The 8,741-nt window shown below is 28.3% G+C and overlaps 1 pseudogene; it reads left to right on the top strand.

The window, feature by feature from the left end:
* Window positions 1-1,492: 1,492 nt before the first annotated feature.
* Window positions 1,493-4,854, top strand: LOC131177008 (B3 domain-containing protein At2g31420-like; annotated as a pseudogene).
* Window positions 4,855-8,741: the final 3,887 nt, after the last annotated feature.

Genomic DNA, 8,741 nt, shown 5'->3' with positions numbered 1-8,741 from the left:
CCTGTCAACCTATTGCAATCAAGTATACTTGCAAGAATATTGGATGGTGGTGGTTGTTCTGTGCTCATTATTATCATAAAATTAACAGTAGAAAATAACCAGATTAATTAGTAAATGTATCAAGTAATTAGCCAAAATGATTATGATCTTTTAATCAAATTAGTCCTCCCACTAACTTAGCGAATCCTACACTTCCAAAGTAGAAAACAGAAATCCTAGTTGGATGGATTTCTAATGGGTGATTGAATTCTTATAATTCTATTGATCATCCTCAGGTACATCCGTTATTGGAATTACAATAAACTATAAGTGAGCAACTCCTTGCCCATCACATCTCATGTGAGGTTCAATCCTTTACCTAGCCCCTAATGCTCAAAATCTCAGGTACATCAATTATTGACTTATCTTGCATTAGTTAAGTTGATCCCATTGAGCCAGTTATTATGCCAATAATTTTAATGTCCTCAGGTACATCCAATATTGGCCACCAAACCATTTACATATTTATAACATCTCATGCTTAACAATTATTCTTAAGAAAATCTCTAAACTTGTGTTTGGAAGAGTAGAAGATTTTTTAATAAGGTTTTGGAGGTTTTAAAAATCTCCAAAAATCACCATCTTCTAACCCACCAAATTAGTGGATTAAAAAGATTTTCTCTTTAAAATTTACATATACCTTAACCTTTCATTCGGGATGAAGTTTTTTAAATTAATGGGAGATTTTCAGGGTTTAAAAACCTTGAACTTGTGTTTTGGACAGTAGAAGGTTTTTTAAGTAAGGTTTTTAAAGGTGAAACATAATCAACCAAAACAAAATAAAAGAATAGGGAGAGATAAGAAGAGAAATGAAGGATGGCACTTAGGAGAGAAAGAATTAATAGAAAAGAGACTTTATTGATCACATATCATAAATACAACAATTGTCCAATATAATCTCATACATCTCATATAGAAGAAAGAGTTTGTTTGGCTTATATTTGCATGCTCCTTCATCCTGGAATGCTTGCTAAGTGTCCCTTGTTAATTGGCTTCCTTTATAACTATGATAATAGATCTAATAAATTCTTCTAACAGCTTTAACAGATTCCCTAATAACCCAACAGCTCAAATATTCTTTCATGCCTTCCCAATCCACTTTATTTCCTTAACTCACATTGCACCATGCTCCTGCGACGCTGTATCTGTATCAATATTCCCCTTCAAATTCCTTTTCATCAAGGAATGCAAGAAACCAAGCTCTTCAACTGCATCAGTCTGTCTCTTGATCTCTTTAGCAGCAATCAATCATTGGAATCTTCATCAGCTAGACATTAAAAATGCCTTCTTACATGGTGAATTGGCTAAATAGGTATATATGGAGCAACCACTAGACTTTGTTACTTAAGGGGAGTCTGGGCTGGTTTGTCGCCTTTTACAGTCATTAAACGAATTAAAATAGTCTCCAAGAGCATGGTTTGGTTGATTTAGTGTAGTAGTCCAATAGTTTGGAATGTCTCAAAGTGAAACTGTTCATTCAGTGTTCTTTAGTCATGATGAACATGGTAAAAGTATTCTTCTTGTAGTATATGTTGATGACGTTGTCATAATAGGTAATGACCATGATGGAATGTCTCAGCTCAAACAACATTTGTTTGACCACGTTCAGACTAAAGATCTAGGGAGATTGAAGTATATTCTAGGAATTGAGGTAGCCCAGTCCAAAACAGGCATTGCTATTTCTCAACTGAAATATGCTCTAGATATTCTGGAAGAGATAGTAATGCTAGACTGCAAATGTCTAGATACCCCTATGGACCGAAATGTCAAACTTGTCCTAGACAGGGGGAGCAATTGGAAGATCTTAGTAGATATCGAAAATTGATTAAAAAGTTAAATTATCTTACAATAACACGACCATACATTTCATTTGCTGTAAGTGTTGCCAGTCAATTTCTCTAAGCATGTAGTAGTCATTGGGATGTAGTAATTCACATTAATTCACATTCTTAATTTAATTAAAAGAGCCCCAGCACAAGGTTTGTTATATGAGGACAAAGGTCACTCACAAGTTGTTGGATACTTTGATGCAGATTGGGTAGGGTCTCCTGCAGATAGACATTCTACTTCAGGATACTGTGTCTTACTTGGAGGGAATTTAATATCCTAGAAAAGTAAGAAACAAGATGTAATTGTCAGGTCAAGTGTAGAAGCAGAATATCGAGCCATGGCCCTAACTACTTATGAACTTATCTGGTTAAAGCATCTTCTTCAACAATTAAGATATGGAGAAGTTAAGCAAATGAAGTTAATATGTGACAATCAAGTAGCTCTTCATATTGCCTTTAATCTAATCTTTTATGAAAGAACTAAACATATAGAGGTAAATTGTCACTTTATTAGACAGAAAATTGAATCAGATGCATCGCTGCCAGTTTTGTTAATTCGAATGATCAGTTAGTAGACATCCTTACTAAGTCCCTTCGAGGTGCTCAAATTGAATAGATTTGCAACAAGCTTGCAGCCTATGACATATATGCTCCAGCTTGAGGGGGGTGTTGAGATATTGTCTTGATTGATTGTCTTGATTTATTCCTCTTTTAGTTGTTGTATTTGAGGCTACATTATAGATTATAATCAACTACAATTGTATAATTAGAATTATTATCTTCCTAATTTGAATCCTACATAGATGTATAAAAACTTGATAGAATGAATCAAGCTTTTTAATCACAATTTCTCTTCTTCATCCACATATTCTCTTTTATTTTCTCATCCCTCTTAACCCTTCTTGATTCACTCACAAAACTTAGCGATGGAAGACTTTTTTAAAATGACCCCAATATCTTTCACTTTATGAAAGAGAACGTGTATGACCTTTTGATATATATATATATATATATATATATATATATATATATATATATATATATATATATATATATATCAAAAGGTCATACAAGGACTTACTCTGGTACGTCCCTCAAGTAATCCTTGTACAATTATAATTAGAATTGTTTTTAATTAAAATAAATATGAATTAATATTAGGCCACATTAAAAGAATTGATTTTGGCCCATTTACTTTTTTAAAGTCATGGACAAAATCTTACAGAAAGCATTGTGAATGGCTACACTATTAAGAAACTCTCGGATATAAATGGAAGGTAAACTTCAAATGAATCATATATGTTATTCACAATAAATAAAGTGATCAAAGATACACAATAAAATATTTTCTTTTAATTATTTTTGGAAATTTAAATTGTATTTAAATTCTTTAGAATGAATTATTAAAAACTCATTAAGGCCTATAACCTTATCTATACTTTATTTCCATTGTATTTCAAAAATAATTATGACACTTACGATAAAAATTATATAAAATTTTCAATGCCAAAAAAATATATAAAAATTTTATAGATATCAAAATTTTTATAATACAATAATTTAAAAATTAGAAAACTAAATTTTGAGAATAAACACATGATCATGATCAAATTTAAATTATCATTAATAAATTATATAAAAAAATCCCATAATTTTAAATATAAAACTAAAGTAACTGCTAATAAATTAAACATATTAAAAATTAACGTTATAAACTAAAATAATAACTATTAATAAATTAGAGATAATAAAAAAATTAATGTCAGCCGTTGGCAAGGGAGCTAGACACAAGCCTATCAAGCGTATTCAAGATTTTGAAGTAGAGTAAGATTATTATAAATGAAGTAATGAAAGATATCAACAGATAAATGATGTCAACAGATGAAAGATATCACAAATAATTAATTAATGCAAAGAAAATTAATGAAAGATATCAACAAATACCAATCTTGAAGGGATTTTAAGAGAGTTAAATTGCCGCTTGAACCATTCATTAACTAGGGTATCATTAATTACACTTTTTTCCTATCAATAATGAGAAAGATGGAATATATTTAGCTCAAACCCACTACAACAAGGATTTATCCTAAACTAATCCTCCTACAATAAGGATTAATTGAAGTCATAAACTATATATAGGTATGTGCTTGTTGAAATGTGTAGAAATATTTTTTCGCTTGAGAAGAGAGAAATAAAGATGTGCAGAGTTCTTGATGCCAATGATGATGGTGGGTGTTTCAATAGAATGGTGGATGTAATTAAGTTAGTGGAAGAAAGTATTCAGACTGCTTTTGTGCAATAAGTAAGAGCTGAAGCCATGAGCAAGCATGAGGACTAACTTGCAGCATCTGTGCCTAAGAAAAGCAGGGGCCATGGATAATGCCAAGACAAGAAACCTCTTTCTCATTCGTCTTTTTTTCTTCATGAGAAGTCTTCTTGCAGCATAAACGAAATAAAGAGAAAGGTATGTGGCAAACAATGTTGTAGAAGCGATAACAGTGCTGAAGATGAATAGAAGAAAATGAAATTGCTGAAGAGACCAAACAGGACCTGTTTTGCAAATTTTGGTTTCGAGACACCACCTGACATGCCTGATGAGTGGCGGGATAAAATTCAAACAAAAGGAGACACTGATGTGAAGTTGGTGATAATGAAATAGTTGTTTGCTACTGATTTAAATCCTCACCATGATCGTTTCTCAATCGCTTTTAAGCAGATAAGAGATTCCAGTTTTTTTACAGAAGATGAGAAGAGCAAGCTAAAGGAGCAGAAGGAGAACAAACCTATTACACTGATGGAACCTTGTGGTGATGAGTCTAAGATGTTGCTAAGGCAGTGGAATTTCAAAAGTAGCAGTACCTATGTGTTGACATCGAGTTGGAAGAAAGTCTTGGAAAGGAATCATCAGGGATCATTAGGGAAATTCAAACAAAATGACATAGTGCAGCTTTGGTCTTTTAGGCACGATGGAGAACTCTGGTTTTAAGGTTGGGGACAGTTGCAGCAAAGGGGAGAATGGGGATGGTGCAATTGCAAGTCATAGTACAATGTTGGACCTGGAACTACATTTATAATTTTCCAATTTTAGTTGTTTTGCCAGTTTATGAAGGTTAATTAGAGTATGAGTGCTGTAATCTTGGTTAGTTATTTCTATTTTAGATTAAGCAATGTAATGCATAATTAGCGTTTTTGTCTAGCTATATTATATTTCTACAGTTAAACATCCCATATGTTTGTTTTGAGAATTTATTGGTTTTGAGAAGATATGTTCATTTTTTTAATTGGGTTTTTTTTAACGAAACTTAGAACAAACTGGGTTTTAGTTTAATCTTTTAATCATTCTTCTTCTATTATGATAAACCATTCTACAGAGCATGATTGAAGTCCATTTGCTCGCATGAGATTTATTCGTTTCCAAACATTGCTTTTGTTTCCCTTAGTTTCAGCAACATCCCAACTAGTTTGATTTATTGGTTCCAAACGTTGCTCTTCCTTTCTTTTTAGTCTTCCTTGTATCAAAAGGGTTTTCCATATTGATAAAGGCACTATGATGGTTAATGGATGCAAACTGAAGACTTGTTGGATAAACTTAGTGTCCCTTTGACAGGCGAAGAGCTCGACATTATTGAAAGGCTTTATCACCAAACCAAGTCACTTGAAATAGAGTTCTTCAAATGTGCAGCCACTTTCTCAGCCCACTGTGGTTCCTTGTGGTGATGAGTATAAGATGTTGCTAGGGCTAAGGCAATGGAATTTGAAAGGTAGTGGGAATAAAGTCTTGAAATGGAATCATTAGGGACTTGCATTAGTAGGGCATGGAACTTGATTGGGATTTAAAAAAGGCAAATGTTTTGTATTGAAAAATAAAATTGCATCTAAACTATATCAACATGATAAGTGATACTTAATCAAATTTGAAAGAATTCTTCACATAAACCAAGGAAATAGTAACTAAAAATAATGATGATAAGTAGAGTCTTTGGTAAATTATGTTAAATAATAACATTGCAATAAATTTTATCATTTTAAAATTTAATTTAAGTATATAATTTTTTTATAAAATCATTTAAATTAAATTCTTTAAATAGAAATAAGTCAAGTTCTAATACAAAAATAGTTAATTTGGTTAAATCATTAGTAATTAATACTTTGTTTTATTTAGTTTGCTTGCACTAATTCATGATTTTAATATTTAAATCCTTCAAATTAAATACATTTAAATGTTAATGTTTTTGGTAAATATTTATTTTTTTTAATATTTAATTATTACCGTATATCATTTACAAATTATATCACACATATCTTTATCATCTTTGCATTGTCATTAATTTTCAAAAATTAATTTTATAAGATAATTATATTATGATTTATTAAATTATAAATTATATATCATCATAATAATATAATCTTTTACCCATAATTGTAGTAATCCATCACTGTCGCTCACCGTGTTTATATTATTAATAATTTAATTTAATTTATTTTGTATATACAAAAATAATTATATTGATAAATATATTTAAATTACATTTTCTCAATAAGTATATTATCCGGTTTAATAATTACGTGATATATATTTTGAATGTAAAATAGTTAAAAATATGTGATTATTATTTTTTTAGATTTTAATATTTATAAATAAATTAATTAAATATATTATAAATTTATTAAATTAATTTAATTAAATATTTTATTTAATATATTTTATATATTTTAAATTTTAAATATCAAAAATCACAAAATAAAAAATTAATAATATACAATAAACTTTTAATATTTAATAATACTGGTTTTTACCTTAACGTACGTTGCACGTTAATTTACACATTATGTAAACGCGTGATTTAAAACTTTTTTATATAATTTTCTTTAAATTTTTTATATAATATAATATTATCATTATATATTATTTTTAATAGCTAATTAAATATAGTTATTCATTGGTATGACTATATTTTATTTCTAAATAAAGTTGATTAAAAAAGTTATAAAAAAAAAATTAATAATTTATAAGTTAATTGAAATATTATAAATAAAACACATGAAATAAAAATTTTAATATACATTATTTTAGTGATTAAAATATTATAAATAAAATACAATAAATATGGTATGAGAATATGGATATTTGAATTTTACAAATTAAAATGTATTATTTACTAAAAGTTATTTTAAAAATAGTTTCAATTTTTTTAATAAAATTATTATAGTCCATTTAAAATAAGAATTGTAAGACAAAAGATACGTATTTTATTACTTCACTTTATCTTATTCCAATAAAGATGTTAGAACTAACAAATTTATATAAAAAATGCTTTTTGTACATTTATAAATAATAAAAATAATAAAAGAGTGTTTTTGAAAATATCGATGTTCCCCCTTCTCACTTTTTAATTGATTTTTAAACTTCTTGCTATTGTAGTCAATTTTTTAATTTTTGATAATTTTAACTTGATTTTAAATATTTATTTTTTTTAGTAAACATTGAAAATGAAATAGATTAACCGTCAAACTTATGATAGCAAGGGAACCCAAAAATTAAAATTATATCACGTTAACTAATTTAAAGGGTATGTAAATGTAAAAATGCACCTATTTCTTGGTTTTTCTCCTTTTTTTTTCTCACTTTTTGAAAGCACTGTAAATGGGTACGCTATTTAGGAAACTCTTGAATATAAATGGAATGTGAACTTCAAATGAATAATATATATTATTTACAATAAACAAAGTGATCAAAGATATGTAATAATTTTTTTTAATTATTTTTTGAAATTTAAATTCTTTAGAATGAATTATTAAAAATTCATTAAGGCCTATAACTTTATTCATACTTTATTTCTATTATTTTTCAAAATTAATTACGACTCTTAGGATAAAAATTATATAAAATTTTTAATACCAAAAAAATATATACAGAAGATATCAAAATTTTTATAATAAAATAATTTAGAAATTAAAAAAAAATTAAATTTTGAGAATAAACTCATGATCATGATTAAATTTAAATTATCATTAATAAATTATATAAAAATCCCATAATTTTAAATATTAAAAACTAAAGCAACTACTAATAAATTATACATATTAAAAATTAACTTTGTCAGCTAAAATAATAACTATTAATAAATTGGAGATAATAACAAATTAATGTCAGCCAATGGTAATGGAGCTAGACACAAGGGTGCTTCCAAGATTCTGAAGCAGTGCAAGATTACTATAAATGAAATAAGGAAAGATATCGACAGATGAAAGATATCACAAATAATTAATTAATTAATTAATGCAAAAAAAAAAAAACTAATGAAAGATATTTACAGATGAAAGATATCTACAGATAAAAGATATCACAAACAATTAATTAATGGAAAGAAAGCTAATCAAATATATCAAAGGATCGCAAATCTTGAAGGATTAATTGAAGTTATAAACTATATATATGTTTGTGTTTGTTGAAATGTGTAGAAATATTTTTTCGCTAAGGAAGGGAGAAATAAAGATGGGCAGAGTTCTTGATGCTGATATTGGTGGGTGTTTCGACAGAATGGTGGCTATATCAAGTTAGTGGAAGAAAGCATTCTGACTGCTTTTGTGCAACAAGTAAGAGCTGAAGCCATGATCAAACACGATGACCGACTTGCTGCATATGTGCCCAAGACCACGGACAACGCGTAGACAAGAAACCTCATTCTTATTCATCTTTATTTCTTCATGTGAATCTTCTGGGAGCATGAACGAGAACAAGAAAAGGTTTAGTGGCAAGCGATGTTTTCAAAGTGGTAATGATGAATGAAGATGAACAAGAAAAAGAAATTGCGAAGAGACCAAGGCCCGTGAATCAATTTTGCAAATTTTAGTTTGAAGACACCTCTTGAC

Source organism: Hevea brasiliensis, unplaced genomic scaffold (genome assembly GCF_030052815.1).
Source record: "Hevea brasiliensis isolate MT/VB/25A 57/8 unplaced genomic scaffold, ASM3005281v1 Scaf309, whole genome shotgun sequence".
NCBI classification, from domain to species: Eukaryota; Viridiplantae; Streptophyta; class Magnoliopsida; order Malpighiales; family Euphorbiaceae; genus Hevea; species Hevea brasiliensis.
This window is presented reverse-complemented; position numbering and strand designations above follow the sequence as displayed.